The following is a 14,264-nucleotide window of genomic DNA, read 5'->3' on the forward strand; positions in this document are numbered from 1 at the left end:
CAGATAGGACATGTGAAATCAATGTAGCTCGGGCACTGCCAGATTTGGATAAAATTGTAGGCTAATTCGATTGTAAACGGGCAAACGAACGAGACTCATTACTCCGCAATGAGCTAACGAGATTTTAGCCGAATTCCTTCTCTAAGACCTCTAATTTGCGATTTTACGCTTCTGTTAAGCTTTTGTTTCCTCAAGAAATCCGCTTAGGAAGTTCTAAATTCGATTTCGGTTCCATTTTATCGTATCCCAGGCATAATAATAGCTTTACATTCGATGTTTTCTTCGTTTTATTTTTTTTCTATTTTCTGGGAACATTTAGCGATTTTTGTTGTCGTGAGCCGGTTCTCTGCAGAAGGGTATGACGCAGATGACTCCGAAAACGGTTAACTCATTAAAAACAATTATTTCGACTGTTTTAGCCATAATTTACGTAAACGGTCGCGACACGAGGACTTCCCAGGGAGGTCACCCATCCAAGCTCTGCCATCGCGCCAGAACGCTTAACTTCATGGTTCTGATAGGGCAAGAGCAGTGCCGCGTGTTGTCCATCGCCGCCTGCTCCACACGTAATCGAGGGATATAAGAATTAACATCCCACTCAATGTTGGGTGCGATCATAACAGCACTAATGCACCGTATCCCATCTGAACTCCGAAGTTAAGCGTGCGTGGGTGAGACCAGTACTAGGATGGGTGACCCCTGTGAAATCATCGTGTTACACCCCTTTTCGTGTTTTTCTATTTTTGATTACTTGTTGACAGACGATTTTCGGCTCAAATCATCTGAATCACGATCGGGACCAGATAAGACATGTGAAATCAACGTAGCTCGGGAACTGCCGGATTTGGACAAAATTGAAGCCTAATTTTATTGCAAACTGGCAAACGAACGAGACTCATTACTCCGCAATGAGCTGGCGAGATTTTAGCCGAATTCCTTTTCCAAAACCCTCTAATTTGCGATTTTCCGCTTTTGTTAAGTTTCCGTTTCCTCGAGAAATCCGCTTAGGAAGTTCTAAATTCCATTCCGGTTCCATTTTATCGTTTCCCAGGCATAATAATAGATTTACATTTGCTATTTTCTTCTTCTTATTTTTTTTTTCTATTTTCTGGGAATATTTAGCGATTTTTGTTGTCGTGAGCCGGTTCTCTGCGGAAGGGTATGACGCAGATGACTCCGGAAACGGTTAACTCATTAAAAACAATTATTTTGACTGTTTTAGCTATAATTTACGTAAACGGTCGCGACAGGAGGACTTCCGAGGGAGGTCACCCATCCTAGCTCCGCCATCGCGCCAGAACGCTTAACTTCATGGTTCTGATTGGGCAAGAGCAGTGCCGCGTGTTGTCCATCGCCGCTCGCGCCACACGTACTCAATGGATATAAGAATAAATATCCCACTCAATGTCGGGAGCGATCATACCAGCACTAATGCTCCGGATCCCATCAGAACTCCGAAGTTAAGCGTGCTTGGGCGAGACCAGTAATAGGGTGGGTGATCCCCTGGGAAGTCCTCGTGTTGCACCCCTTTTCGTGTTTTTTCTATATTTGATTACTTGTTGACAGACGATTTTCGGTTCAAATCATCTTAATCACGATCGGGACCAGATAAGACATGTGAAATCAACGTAGCTCGGGCACTGCAGGATTTGGACAAAATTGAAGCCTAATTTGATTGTAAACTGGCAAACGAACGAGACTCGTTACTCCGCAATGAGCTGGCGAGATTTTAGCCGAATTCATTCTCTAAGACCCTCTAATTTGCGATTTTCCGCTTCTGTTAAACTTCCGTTTCCTCGAGAAATCCGCTTAGGAAGTCCGAAATTCGATTCCGGTTCCATTTTATCGTATCTCATGCATAATAATAGCTTTACATTCGCTATTTTCTTCTTCTTATTTTTTTTACTATTTTCTGGGAACATTTAGCGATTTTTTTGTCGTGAGTCCGTTCTGTGCGGATGGGTATGACGCAGATCACTCCCGAGATGGTTAACTCATTAAAAAAAATTATTTCGACTTTTTTAGCAATAATTTACGTAAACGGTCGAGACACGAGGACTTCACTGGGAGGTCACCCATCCTAGCCCTGCCATCGCGCCAGAACGCTTAACTTCATGGTTCTGATTGGGCGAGAGCGGTGCCGCGTGTTGTCCATCGATGCCCGCTCCACACGTACTCGAAGGATATAAGAATAAACATTCCACTCAATGTCGGGTGCGATCATACCAGCACTAATGCACCGGATCCCATCAGAACTCCGAATTTAACCATGCTTGGTTGAGACCAGTACTAGGATCTGTGACCACCTGGGAAATCCTCGTGTTGCACCCGTTTTCGTGTTTTTCTATTTTTGATTACTTGTTGACAGACGATTTTTGGCTTAAATCATCAGAATCTCGATCGGGACCAGATAAGACATATGAAACCAACGTAGCTCGGGCACTGCCGGATTTGGACAAAATTGTAGGCTAATTCGATTGTAAACGGGCAAACGAACGAGACTCATTACTCCGCAATTAGCTGGCGAGATTTTAGCCGAATTCCTTCTCTAAGACCTCTAATTTGCGATTTTACGCTTCTGTTAAGCTTCTGTTTCCTCAAGAAATCCGCTTAGGAAGTTCTAAATTCGATTACGGTTCCATTTTATCGTATCCCAGGCATAATAATAGCTTTACATTTGCTGTTTTCTTCTTTTTATTTTTTTTCTATTTTCTGGGAACATTTAGCGATTTTCGTTGTCGTGAGCCGGTTCTGTGCGAAACGGTATGACGCAGATCACTCCGGAGATGGTTAACTCATTAAAAACAATTATTTCGACTGTTTTAGCCATAATTTACGTAAAAGGTCGCGACACGAGGACTTCCCAGGGAGGTCACCCATCCTAGCACTGCCATCGCGCCAGAACGCTTAACTTCATGGTTCTGATTGGGCAAGAGCAGTGCCGCGTGTTGTCCATCGCCGCCTGCTCCACACGTAGTCGAGGGATATAAGAATAAACATCCACTCAATGTTGGGTGCGATCATACCAGCACTAATGCACCGTATCCCATCAGAACTCCGAAGTTAAGCGTGCGTGGATGAGACCAGTACTAGGATGGGTGACCCCTGTGAAATCCTCGTGTTGCACCCCTTTTCGTGTTTTTCTATTTTTGATTACTTGTTGACAGACGATTTTCGGCTCAAATCATCTGAATCTCGATCGGGACCAGATAAGAAATGTGAAATCGACGTAGCTCGGGCACTGTCGGATTTGGACTAAATTGTAGCCTAATTTGATTGTAAACTGCCAAACGAACGAGACTCATTACTCCGCAATGAGCTGGCGAGATTTTAGCTGAATTCCTTCTCTAAGACCCTCTAATTTGCGATTATTCGCTTTTGTTAAGTTTCCGTTTCCTCGAGAAATCCGCTTAGGAAGTTCTAAATTCCATTCTGGTTCCATTTTATCATTTCTTAGGAATAATAATAGATTTACAATCGCTATTTTCTTCTTCTTATATTTTTTCTATTTTCTGGGAATATTTAGCGATTTTTGTTGTCGTGAGCCGGTTCTCTGTGGAAGGGTATGACGCAGATGACTCCGGAAACGGTTAACTCATTAAAAACAATTATTTCGACTTTTTTAGCTATAATTTACGTAAACGGTCGCGACAGGAAGACTTCCGAGGGAGGTCACCCATCCTAGCTCTGCCATCGCGCCAGAACGCTTAACTTCATGGTTCTGATTGGGCAAGAGCAGTGCCGCGTGTTGTCCATCGCAGCTCGCGCCACACGTACTCAAGGGATATAAGAATAAGCATCCCACTAAATGTCGGGAGCGATCATACCAGCACTAATGCACCTGATCCCATCAGAACTCCGAAGCTAAGCGTGCTTGGGCGAGAGCAGCACTAGGATGAGTGACCCCCTGGGAAGTCCTCGTGTTGCACCCCTTTTCGTGTTTTTCTATTTTTGATTATTTTTTGACAGACGATTTTTGGCTTAAATCATCTGAATCTCGATCGGGACCATATAATACATGTGAAATCAATGTAGCTCGGGCACTGCTGGATTTGGACAAAATTGTAGGCTAATTTGATTGTAAACGGGAAAACGAACGAGACTCATTACTTCGCAATGAGCTGGCAAGATTTTAGCCGAATTCATTCTCTAAGACCCTCTAATTTGCGATTTTCCGCTTCTGTTAAGCTTCCGTTTCCTCGAGAAATCCGTTTAGGTAGTCTGAAAGTCAATTCCGGTTCCATTTTATCGTATCTCATGCATAATAATAGCTTTACATTCGCTATTGTCTTCTTCTTATTTTTTTTCTATTTTCTGGAAACATTTAACGATTTTTGTTTTTTTGAGCCGGTTCTGTGCGGAAGGGTATGCCGCAGATTACTCCGGAGACGGTTAACTCATTAAAAACAATTATTTCGACTGTTTTAGCAATAATTTACGTAAACGGTCGCGACATGAGGACTTCCCATGGAGGTCATCCATCCTAGCTTGCCATCGCGCCAGAATGCTTAACGTCATGGTTCTGATTGGGCGAAAGCAGTGCCGCGTGTTTTTCTATTTTTGATTAATTAGTAACAGACGATTTTTGGCTCAAATCTTCTGAATCTCGATCGGACCAGATAAGCCATGTGAAATAAACGTAGCTCGGGCACTGCCGGATTTTGACAAAATTGTAGCCTAATTTGATTGTAAACGGGCAAACGAATGAGACTCACTACTCCGCAATGAGCTGGTGAGATTTTAGCCGAATTCCTTCAATAAGACCCTATAATTTGCGATTTTCCGCTTCTGTTAAGCTTCCGTTTCTTCGAGAAATCTACTTAGGAAGTCCGAAATTTTATTCCGGTTCCATTCCATCGTATCCCAGGCATAATAATAGCTTCACATTCGCTGCTTTCTTCTTCTTATTTTTTTTCTATATTTTGGGAACATTTAGCAATTTTTGTTGTCGTGAGCCGGTTCTGTGCGGAAGGGTATGACGCAGATTACTCCGGAGACGGTTAGCTCAATAAAAAAATTATTTCGACTGTTTTAGCTATAATTTACGTAAACGGTCGAGACACGAGGACTTCGTAGGGAGGTCACCCATCCTAGCTCTGCCATCACGCCAGAACGCTTAACTTCATGGTTCTGATTGGGCGAGAGCATTGCCGCGTGTTTTCCATCACCTCTCGCGCCACACGTACTCGAGGGATATAAGAACAAACATCCCACTCAATGTCGGGTGCGATCATACCAGCACTAATGCACCGTATCCCATCAGAACTCTGAAGTTAAGCGTGCTTGGGTGAGACCAGTACTAGGATGGGTGACCCCATGGGAAGTTCTCGTTTTGCACCCCATTTCGTGTTTTTCTATTTTTGATTATTTGTTGACAGACGATTTTCGGCTCAAATCATCTGAATCTCGATCGGGACCAGATAAGACGTGAAATAAACGTAGCTCGGGCACTGCCAGATTTGGACAAAATTTTAGGCTAATTTGATTGTAAACGGGCAAACGAACGAGACTCATTCTCCGCAATGAGCTGGCGAGATTTTAGCCGAATTCCTTCTCTAAGACCCTCTAATTTGCGATTTTCCGCTTCTGTTAAGCTTCCGTTTCCTCGAGAAATCTGCTTAGGAAGTTCTAAATTCGATTCCGGTTCCATTTAATAGTATCCCAGGCATAATAATAGCTTTACATTCGCTACTTTCTTCTTTTTATTTTTTTTTCTATTTTTTTGGAACATCTAGCGATTTTTGTTGTCGTGAGCCGGTTCTGTGCGGAAGGGCATGACGTCGATTACTCCGGAAAAGGTTAACTCAATAAAACAATTATTTCGACTGTTTTAGCCATAATTAACGTAAACGGTCGCGACACGAAGACTTCCATGGGTGTTCACCAATCATAGCTCTGCCATCGCGCCAGAACGCTTAACTTCATGGTTCTGATTGGACGAGAGCAGTGCCGCGTGTTGTCCATCGCCGCCCGCTCCACACGTACTCGAGGGATATAATAATAAACATACCACTAAATGTCGGGTGCGATCATACAAGCACTAATGCACCGGATCCCATCAGAATTCTGAAGTTAAGCGTCCTTGTGTGAGACCAGTACTAGGATGGGTGACCCCCTGGGAAGTTCTCGTGTTTCATGCCTTTTCGTATTTTTCTATTTTTGATTACTTGTTCACAAACAATTTTCGGCTCAAATCATCTGAATTTCGATCAGGACCAGATAAGACATGTGAAATCAACGTAGCTCGGGCACATCCAGATTTGGACAAAATTGTAGCCTAATTTGATTGTAAACGGGCAAACGAACGAGACTCATTACTCCGCAATGAGATGGCGAGATTTTAGCCGAATTCCTTCTCTAAGACCATCCAATTTGCGATTTTCCGCTACTGTTAAGCTTCTGTTTCCTCGAGAAATCCGTTTAGGAAGTCCAAAATTCGATTCTGGTTCCATTTTATCGTATCCCAGGCATAATAATATCTTTACATTCGCTATTTTCTTCTTCTAATTTTTTTTCCCTATTTTCTTGGATCATTTAGCGGTTTTGTTGTCGTGAGCATGTTCTGTGCGGAAGGGTATGACGCAGATCACTCCGGAGACGCTTAACTCATTAAAAACAATTATTTCGACTGTTTTAGCCATAATTTACGTAAACGGTCGCGACACGAGGACTTCCCAGGGAGGTCACCCATCCTAGCTCTACCATCGCGCCAGAACGCTTAACTTCATGGTTCTGATTGGGCGAGAGCAGTGCCGCGTGTTGTCCATCGCCGCCCGCTCCACACGTACTCGAGGGATATAACAATAAACATACCACTCAATGTCGGGTGCGATCATACCAGCACTAATGCACCGGATCTCATCAGAACTATGAAATTAAGCGTGTTTGGGTGAGACCAGTACTAGGATGGTTGACCCCTTGGGAAGTCCTCGTGTTGCATCCCTTTTCGTGTTTTTCTATTTTTGTTTATTTGTTGACAAACAATTTTCGGCTCAAATGATCTGAAATCAATGTAGCTCGGGCACAGCCAGATTTGGACAAAATTGTAGCCGAATTTGATAGTAAACGGACAAACGAACGAGACTCATTACTCCGCAATGAGATGGCGAGATTTTATCTGAATTCCTTCTCTAAGACCATCTAATTTGCGATTTTCCGCTACTCTTAAGCTTCTGTTTCCTCAAGAAATCCGTTTAAGAAGTCCGACATTCGATTCCGGTTCCATTTTATCGTATACCAGGCATAATAATAGCTTTACATTCGCTATTTTCTTCTTCTAATTTTTTTTTCCTATTTTCTTGGAACATTTAGCGATTTTTGTTGTCGTGAGCTGGTTCGGAAGGGTATGACGCAGATTACTCGTGAGACGGTTAACTCATTAAAAACAATTATTTCGACTGTTTTAGCTATAATTTACTTAAACGGTCGCGACACGAGGACTTCCCAGGGAGGTCACCCATCCTAGCTCTGCCATCGCGCCTGATCGCTTAACTTCAAGGTTCTGATTGGGCGAGAGTAGTGCCGCATGTTGTCCATCGCCGCCCGCTCCACACTTACTCGAGGGATATAAGAATAAACATACCACACAATGTCGGGTGCGATCATACCGGCACTAATGCACCGGATCCCATCAGAACTCCGAATTTAAGCATGCTTGGGTGAGACCAGTACTAGGTTGCGTGACCCCCTGGGAAGTCCTCGTGTTGCACCCCTTTTCGTGTTTTTCTATTTTTGATTACTTGTTGACAAACAATTTTCGGCTCAAATCATCTGAATTTCGACGGGACCAGATAAGACATGTGAAATCAACGTAGCTAGGGCACTGCCGAATTTGGACAAAATTGTAGCCTAATTTGATTTTAAACGGGCAAACGAACGAGACTCATTACTCCGCAATGAGCTGTCGAGATTTTAGCCGAATTTCTTCTCTAAGACCCTCTAATTTGCGATTTTCCGCTTCTGTTTCCCCGAGAAATCGCCTTAGGAAATTCTAAATTCGATTCCATTTCCATTTTATCGTATCCCAGGCATAATAATAGCTTTACATTCGCTATTTCCTTCTTCTTAATTTTTTTTTCTATTTACTGGGAACATTTAGCGATTTTTGTTGTATTGAGGGTTCTGTGGGGAAGGGTATGACGCATATTACTCCGGAGACGGTTAACTTATTAAAAACAATTATTTCGATTGTTTTATCCATAATTTAAGTAAACGGTCGCGACACGAGGACTTCCCAGGGAGGTCACCCATCCTAGCTCTGCTATCGCGCCAGAATGCTTAACTTCATGGTTCTGATTGGGCGAGAGCAGTGCTGCGTGTTGTCCATCGCCGCCGCTCCACACGTTCTCGAGGGATATAAGAATAACCATCCCACTCAATGTCGGGTGCGATCATACCAGCACTAATGCACCGGATCCCATCAGAACTCCGAAGTTAAGCATGCTTGGGCGAGAGCATTACTAGGATGGGTGACCCCCTTGGAAGTCCTCGTGTTGCACCCCTTTCCTTTTTTCCTATTTTTGATTACTTGTTGACAGACGATTTTCGGCTCAAATCATCTGAATCTTGATCGGGACCAGATAAGCCATGTGAAATCAACGTAGCTCGGGCACTGCAGGATTTGGACAAAATTGTAGGCTAATTTGATTACAAACGGGCAAACGAACGAGACTCATTACTTTGCAATGAGCTGGCGAGAGTTTAGCTGAATTCCTTCTCTAAGACCCTCTAATTTGCGATTTTTCCGCTTCTGTTAAGCTTTCTGTTTCCTCGACAAATCCGCTTAGGAAGTCCGAAATTCGATTCCAGTTCCATTTTATCGTATCCCAGGCATAATAATAGCTTTACATTCGCTATTTTCTTCCTCTAATTTTTTTCCTATTTTCTTGGAACATTTAGCGATTTTTGTTGTCGTGAGCAGGTTCTGAGAGGAAAGGTATGACGCAGATTACTCCGGAGATGGTTAACTCATTAAAAACAATTATTTCGACTGTTTTAGCTATAATTTACGTAAACGGTGGCGACATAAGGACTTCCCAGGGAGGTCACCCATCCTAGCTCTGCCATCGCGCCAGAACGCTTAATTTCATGGTTTTTATTGGGCGAGAGCAGTGCCGCGTGTAGTCCATCGCCGCTCGCGCTACACGAACTCGAGGTATATAAGAATAAACATCCCACTCAATGTCGGGTGCGATTATACCAGCACTAATGCACCAGATCCCATCAGAACTCCGAAGTTAAGCGTGCTTGGGCGAGATCAGTACTAGGTTGGGTGAACCCCTGGGAAGTCTTCGTGTTGCACCCTTTTTCGTGTTTTTCTATTTTTGATTACTTGTTGACAGACGATTTTCAGCTCAAATCAACTAAATCACGATCGGGACCAGATAAGACATGTGAAATCAACGTAGCTCGGACACTGCCGGATTTGGACAAAATTGTAGCCTAACTTGATTGTAAACGGGCAAACGAACGAGACTCATTACTCTGCAATGAGCTGGCGAGATTTTAGCCGAATTCCTTCTGTAAGACCCTTTAATTTGCGATTTTCCGCTTCTGTTAAGCTTCCATTTCCTCGATAAATCCACTTAGAAAGTCCGAAATTCGATTCCGGTTCTATTTTATCGTATACCAGACATAATAATAGCTTTACATTCGCTATTTTCTTCTTCTTAATTTTTTTTCTATTTTCTTGAAATATTTAGCGATTTTTGTTGTTTTGAGCAGGTTCTGTGCGAAAGGGTATGGCGCATATTACTCTGGAGACGGTTAACTCATTAAAAACAATTATTTCGACTGTTTTATGCATAATTTAAGTAAACGGTCGCGACACGAGGACTTCCCAGGGGGGTCACCCATTCTAGCTCTGCCATCGCGCCAGATCGCTTAACTTCATGGTTCTGATTGGACGAGAGCAGTGCCGCGTGTTGTCCATCGCCGCCGCTCCACACGTACTCGAGGGATATAAAAATAAACATCCCACTCAATGTCGGGTGCGATCATATCAGCACTAATGCACTGGATCCTATCTGAACTCCGAAGTTAAGCGTGCTTGGGCGATAGCAGTACTAGGATGGGTGACCCACTGGGAAGTCCTCGTGTTGCACCTCTTTTCGTGTTTTTCTATTTATGATTATTTGTTGACAGACAATTTTCGGCTCAAATCATCTGAATCTCGATCGGGACTTGATAAGACATGTGAAATCAACGTAGCTCGGGCACTGCCGGATTTGGACAAAATTGTAGCCTAATTTGATTGTAAACGGGCAAACGAACGAGATTCATTACTCCGCAATGAGCTGGCGAGATTTCAGCCAAATTACTTCTCTAAGACCCTCTAATTTGCGATTTTCCGCTTCTGTTAAGCTTTCGTTTCCTCGAGAAATCCGCTTAGGAAGTCCGAAATTCGATTCCGGTTCCATTTTATCGTATATTAGGCATAATAATAGCTTTACATTCGCTATTTCTTCTTCTTATTTTTTTATTTTCTAGGATCATTTAGCGATTTTTGTAAAAACGTGAGCCGGTTCTGTGCTGAAGGGTATGACGCAGATTACTCTGGAGATGGTTAACTCATTAAAAACAATTATTTCGACTGTTTTATCCATAATTTAAGTAAACGGTCGCGACACGAGGACTTCCCAGGGAGGTCACCCATCCTAGCTCTGCCATCGCGCCAGAACACTTAATTTCACGGTTCTGATTGGGCGAGAGCAGTGCCGCGTGTTGTCCATCGTCGCCGCTCCACACGTACTCGAGGAATATAAGAATAAACATCCCACTCAATGTCGGGTGCGAAAATACCAGCACTAATGCATCGGATCCCATCAGATCTCCGAAGTTAAGCGTGCTTGGGCGAGACCAGTACTAGGTTAGGGGACCCCTTGGGAAGTTCTCGTGTTGCACCCATTTTCGTGTTTTTCTATTTTTGATTACTTGTTGACATACGATTTTCGGCTCAAATCATCTGAATCACGATCGGGACCAGATAAGACATGTTAAATCAACGTAGCTCGGGCACTGCCGGATTTGGAATAAATTGTAGCCTAATTTGATTGTAAACGGGCAAACGAACGAGACTCATTACTCCGCAATGAGATGGCATGATTTTAACGGAATTCCTTCTCTAAGACCCTCTAATTTTCGATTTTCCGCTTCTGTTAAGCTTCCGTTTCCTCAAAAATCTGCTTAGGAAGTTCGAAATTCGATTCCGGTTCCATTGTATCGATTCCGGTTATGTGCGGAAGGGTATGATGCAGATTACTCCGGAGACGGTTAACTCATTAAAAACAATTATTTCGACTGTTTTATCCATAATTCACGTAAACGGTCGCGACATGAGGTCTTCCCAGGGTGGTCACCCATCCTAGCTCTGCCATCGCGCCAGAACGCTTAACTTCATGGTTCTGATTGGGCGAGAGCAGTTCCGCGTGTTGTCCATCGCCGCCCGCTCCACACGTACTCGAGGGATATAAGAATAAACATCCCACTCAATGTTGGGTGCGATCATACCAGCACTAATGCACGGGCTCCCATCAGAACTCCGAAGTAAAGCGTTTTTGGGCGAGAGCGGTACTAGGATGGGTGACCCCCTGGGAAGTCCTCGTGTTGCACCCCTTTCCGTGTTTTTCTATTTTTGATTACTTGTTGACAGAAGATTTTCGGCTCAAATCATCTGAATCTCGATCGGGACCAGATAATACCTGTGAAATCAACGTAGCTCGGGCACTGCCGGATTTGGACAAAATTGTAGGCTAATTTGATTGCAAACGGGGAAACGAACGAGACTTATTACTCCGCAATGAGGTGGCGAGATTTTAGCCGAATTCCATCTCTATGACCCTCTAATTTGCGATTTTCCGCTTCTGTTAAGCTTCCGTTTTCTCGAGAAATCCGCTTAGGAAGTTAGAAATTCGATTCCGGTTCCATTTAATTGTATCCCAGGCATAATAATAGCTTTACATTCGTTATTTTCTTCTTCTTATTTTTTTTTCTATTTTCTGGGAATATTTAGCGATATTTGTTGTCGTGAGCCGGTTCTGTGCGGAAGGGTATGACGCAAATTACTTCGGAGACGGTTAACTCATTAAAAACAATTATTTCGACTGTTTTAGCCATAATTTACGTAAACGGTCGCGACACGAGGACTTATCAGGGAGGTCACCCGTCCTAGCTCTGCCATCGTGCCAAAACGCTTAACTTCATGGTTCTAATTGGGCGAGAGCAGTGCCGCGTGTTGTCTATCGCCGCCCGCTCCACACGTACTGGAGGGATATAAGAATAAACATCTCACTCAATGTCGGGTGCGATCATACCAGCACAAATGCACTGGATCCTATCGGAACTCCGAAGTTAAGCGTGCTTGGGCGAGAGCAGTACTAGGATGGGTGACACCCTGGGAAGTCCTCGTGTTGCACTCTTTTACGTGTTTTTCTATTTTTGATTACATGTTGACAGACGATTTTCGGCTCAAATCATCTGAATCTCGATCGGGACCAGATAAGACATGTGAAATCAGCGTAGCTCGGGCACTGTCGGATTTGGACAAAATTGTAGCATAATTTAATTGTAAACAGGCAAACGAACGAGACTCATTACTCTGTAATGAGGTGGCGAGAGTTTAGCTTAATTCCTTCTCTAAGACCCTCTAATTTGCGATTTTTCGCTTCTGTTAAGCTTCCGTTTCCTCGATAAATGCGCTTAGGAAGTTCGAAATTCGATTTCGGTTCCATTTTATCATATCCCATGCATAATTATAGCTTTACATTCGATATTTTCTTCTTCTTATTTTTTTTTATTTTCTGGGAACATTTAGCGATTTTTGTTGTCGTGAGCCGGTTATGTGCGGAAGGATATGACGCAGATTACTCGGGAGACGTTTAACTCAATAAAAACAATTATTTCGACTTTTTTATCCATAATTTACGTAAACGATCGCGACACAAGGACTTCCCATGGAGGTCATCCATCCTAGCTTTGCCATCGCGCCAGAACGCTTAAAATCATGGTTCTGATTTGGCGAGAGCAGTGCCGCGTGTTGTCCATCGCCGCCCGCTCCACACGTACTCGAGGGATATAAGAATAAACATCCCACTCAATGTCGGGTGCTATCATACCAGCACTAATGCACCGGATCCCATCAGAACTCCGAAACTAAGCGTGCTTGGGCGAGAGCAGTAATAGGATGTGTGACCCCTGGGAAGTCCTCGTGTTGCACCCCTTTTCGTGTTTTTCTATTTTTGATTACTTGTTGACAGACGATTTTCAGCTCAAATCATCTGAATCTCGATCGGGACCAGATAAGACATGTGAAATCAACGTAGCTCGGGCACTGCCGAATTTGGACAAAATTGTAGCCTAATTTGATTGTAAACGGGAAAACGAACGAGACTCATTACTCCGCAATGAGCTGCCGAGATTTTAGCCGAATTTCTTCTCTAAAACCCTCTAATTTGCGAGTTTTCGCTTTTGTTAAGCTTCCGTTTCCTCGAGAAATCCGCTTAGGAAGTCCAAATTCGATTCCGGTTCCATTTTATCTTATCCCAGGCATAATAATAGCTTTACATTTGCTATTTTTTTCTTCTTATTTTTTTTCTATTTTCTGGGAATACTTAGAGATTTTTGTTGTCGTGAGTCGGTTCTGTGCGGAAGGGTATTACGTAGATTACTCCGGAGACGGTTAACTCATTAAAAACAATTATTTCGACTTTTTTATCCATAATTTACGTAAACGGTCGCGACACGAGGAATGCCCAAGGAGGTCACTCATCCTAGCTCTGCCATCACGCTAGAACGCTCAACTTCATGGTTCTGATTGGGCGAGAGCAGTGCCGCGTGTTGTCCATCGCCGTCCGCTCCACACATATTCGAGGAAAATAAGAATAAACATCCCACTCAATGTCATGTGCGATCATACCAGCACTAATGCACCGGATCCCATCCGAACTCCAAAGTTAAGCGTGCTTGGGCGAGAGCAGTACTAGGATGGGTGACCCATGGGAAGTCCTCGTGTTGCACTCCTTCTATAAGAACCTTTTATTTGCGATTTTCCGCTTCTGTTAAGCTTCCGTTTCCTCGAGAAATCCGCTTAGGAAGTTCGAAATTCGATTCCGGTTCCATTTTATCGTATCCCAGGCATAATAATAGCTTTACATTCGCTATTTTCTTCTTTTTATTTTTTTTTCTATTTTCTGGGAACATTTAGCGATTTTTGTTGTCGTGAGCCGGTTCTGTGCAGAAGGGAATGACGCAGATTACTCCGGAGACGG

At 43.4% G+C, this 14,264-nt stretch overlaps 13 non-coding genes and 4 pseudogenes across 13 annotated transcripts; all 17 read left to right on the forward strand.

Annotated features, from left to right (window-relative positions):
• The first annotated feature begins 606 nt into the window (after positions 1 to 606).
• LOC142512188 (5S ribosomal RNA) lies at positions 607 to 724 on the forward strand (annotated as a pseudogene).
• Positions 725 to 1,409: 685 nt separating this feature from the next.
• Positions 1,410 to 1,528, forward strand: LOC142516200 (5S ribosomal RNA). The gene has a single exon (XR_012812007.1). It is a non-coding gene; the product is annotated as a 5S ribosomal RNA (ribosomal RNA).
• A 684-nt stretch (positions 1,529 to 2,212) lies between these two features.
• On the forward strand, positions 2,213 to 2,331 carry LOC142512165 (5S ribosomal RNA; annotated as a pseudogene).
• A 681-nt stretch (positions 2,332 to 3,012) lies between these two features.
• On the forward strand, positions 3,013 to 3,130 carry LOC142509350 (5S ribosomal RNA). The gene has a single exon (XR_012807528.1). It is a non-coding gene; the product is annotated as a 5S ribosomal RNA (ribosomal RNA).
• A 683-nt stretch (positions 3,131 to 3,813) lies between these two features.
• On the forward strand, positions 3,814 to 3,932 carry LOC142507147 (5S ribosomal RNA). Its single transcript, XR_012805410.1, has one exon. It is a non-coding gene; the product is annotated as a 5S ribosomal RNA (ribosomal RNA).
• A 1,290-nt stretch (positions 3,933 to 5,222) lies between these two features.
• LOC142517429 (5S ribosomal RNA) lies at positions 5,223 to 5,341 on the forward strand. Its single transcript, XR_012813176.1, has one exon. It is a non-coding gene; the product is annotated as a 5S ribosomal RNA (ribosomal RNA).
• Positions 5,342 to 6,021: 680 nt separating this feature from the next.
• LOC142512204 (5S ribosomal RNA) lies at positions 6,022 to 6,140 on the forward strand (annotated as a pseudogene).
• Positions 6,141 to 6,824: 684 nt separating this feature from the next.
• LOC142510887 (5S ribosomal RNA) lies at positions 6,825 to 6,943 on the forward strand (annotated as a pseudogene).
• Positions 6,944 to 7,593: 650 nt separating this feature from the next.
• Positions 7,594 to 7,712, forward strand: LOC142508596 (5S ribosomal RNA). Its single transcript, XR_012806803.1, has one exon. It is a non-coding gene; the product is annotated as a 5S ribosomal RNA (ribosomal RNA).
• Positions 7,713 to 8,382: 670 nt separating this feature from the next.
• On the forward strand, positions 8,383 to 8,501 carry LOC142514734 (5S ribosomal RNA). The gene has a single exon (XR_012810614.1). It is a non-coding gene; the product is annotated as a 5S ribosomal RNA (ribosomal RNA).
• Positions 8,502 to 9,185: 684 nt separating this feature from the next.
• On the forward strand, positions 9,186 to 9,304 carry LOC142517111 (5S ribosomal RNA). The gene has a single exon (XR_012812871.1). It is a non-coding gene; the product is annotated as a 5S ribosomal RNA (ribosomal RNA).
• Positions 9,305 to 9,987: 683 nt separating this feature from the next.
• On the forward strand, positions 9,988 to 10,106 carry LOC142507134 (5S ribosomal RNA). Its single transcript, XR_012805397.1, has one exon. It is a non-coding gene; the product is annotated as a 5S ribosomal RNA (ribosomal RNA).
• Positions 10,107 to 10,786: 680 nt separating this feature from the next.
• Positions 10,787 to 10,905, forward strand: LOC142507686 (5S ribosomal RNA). Its single transcript, XR_012805937.1, has one exon. It is a non-coding gene; the product is annotated as a 5S ribosomal RNA (ribosomal RNA).
• A 589-nt stretch (positions 10,906 to 11,494) lies between these two features.
• LOC142508339 (5S ribosomal RNA) lies at positions 11,495 to 11,613 on the forward strand. Its single transcript, XR_012806558.1, has one exon. It is a non-coding gene; the product is annotated as a 5S ribosomal RNA (ribosomal RNA).
• Positions 11,614 to 12,297: 684 nt separating this feature from the next.
• On the forward strand, positions 12,298 to 12,416 carry LOC142506308 (5S ribosomal RNA). The gene has a single exon (XR_012804603.1). It is a non-coding gene; the product is annotated as a 5S ribosomal RNA (ribosomal RNA).
• Positions 12,417 to 13,098: 682 nt separating this feature from the next.
• On the forward strand, positions 13,099 to 13,216 carry LOC142508397 (5S ribosomal RNA). The gene has a single exon (XR_012806611.1). It is a non-coding gene; the product is annotated as a 5S ribosomal RNA (ribosomal RNA).
• A 682-nt stretch (positions 13,217 to 13,898) lies between these two features.
• On the forward strand, positions 13,899 to 14,016 carry LOC142515418 (5S ribosomal RNA). Its single transcript, XR_012811264.1, has one exon. It is a non-coding gene; the product is annotated as a 5S ribosomal RNA (ribosomal RNA).
• Positions 14,017 to 14,264: the final 248 nt, after the last annotated feature.

The sequence above is a fragment of the Primulina tabacum genome, chromosome 10, assembly GCF_025594145.1.
Source record: "Primulina tabacum isolate GXHZ01 chromosome 10, ASM2559414v2, whole genome shotgun sequence".
NCBI lineage: Eukaryota > Viridiplantae > Streptophyta > Magnoliopsida > Lamiales > Gesneriaceae > Primulina > Primulina tabacum.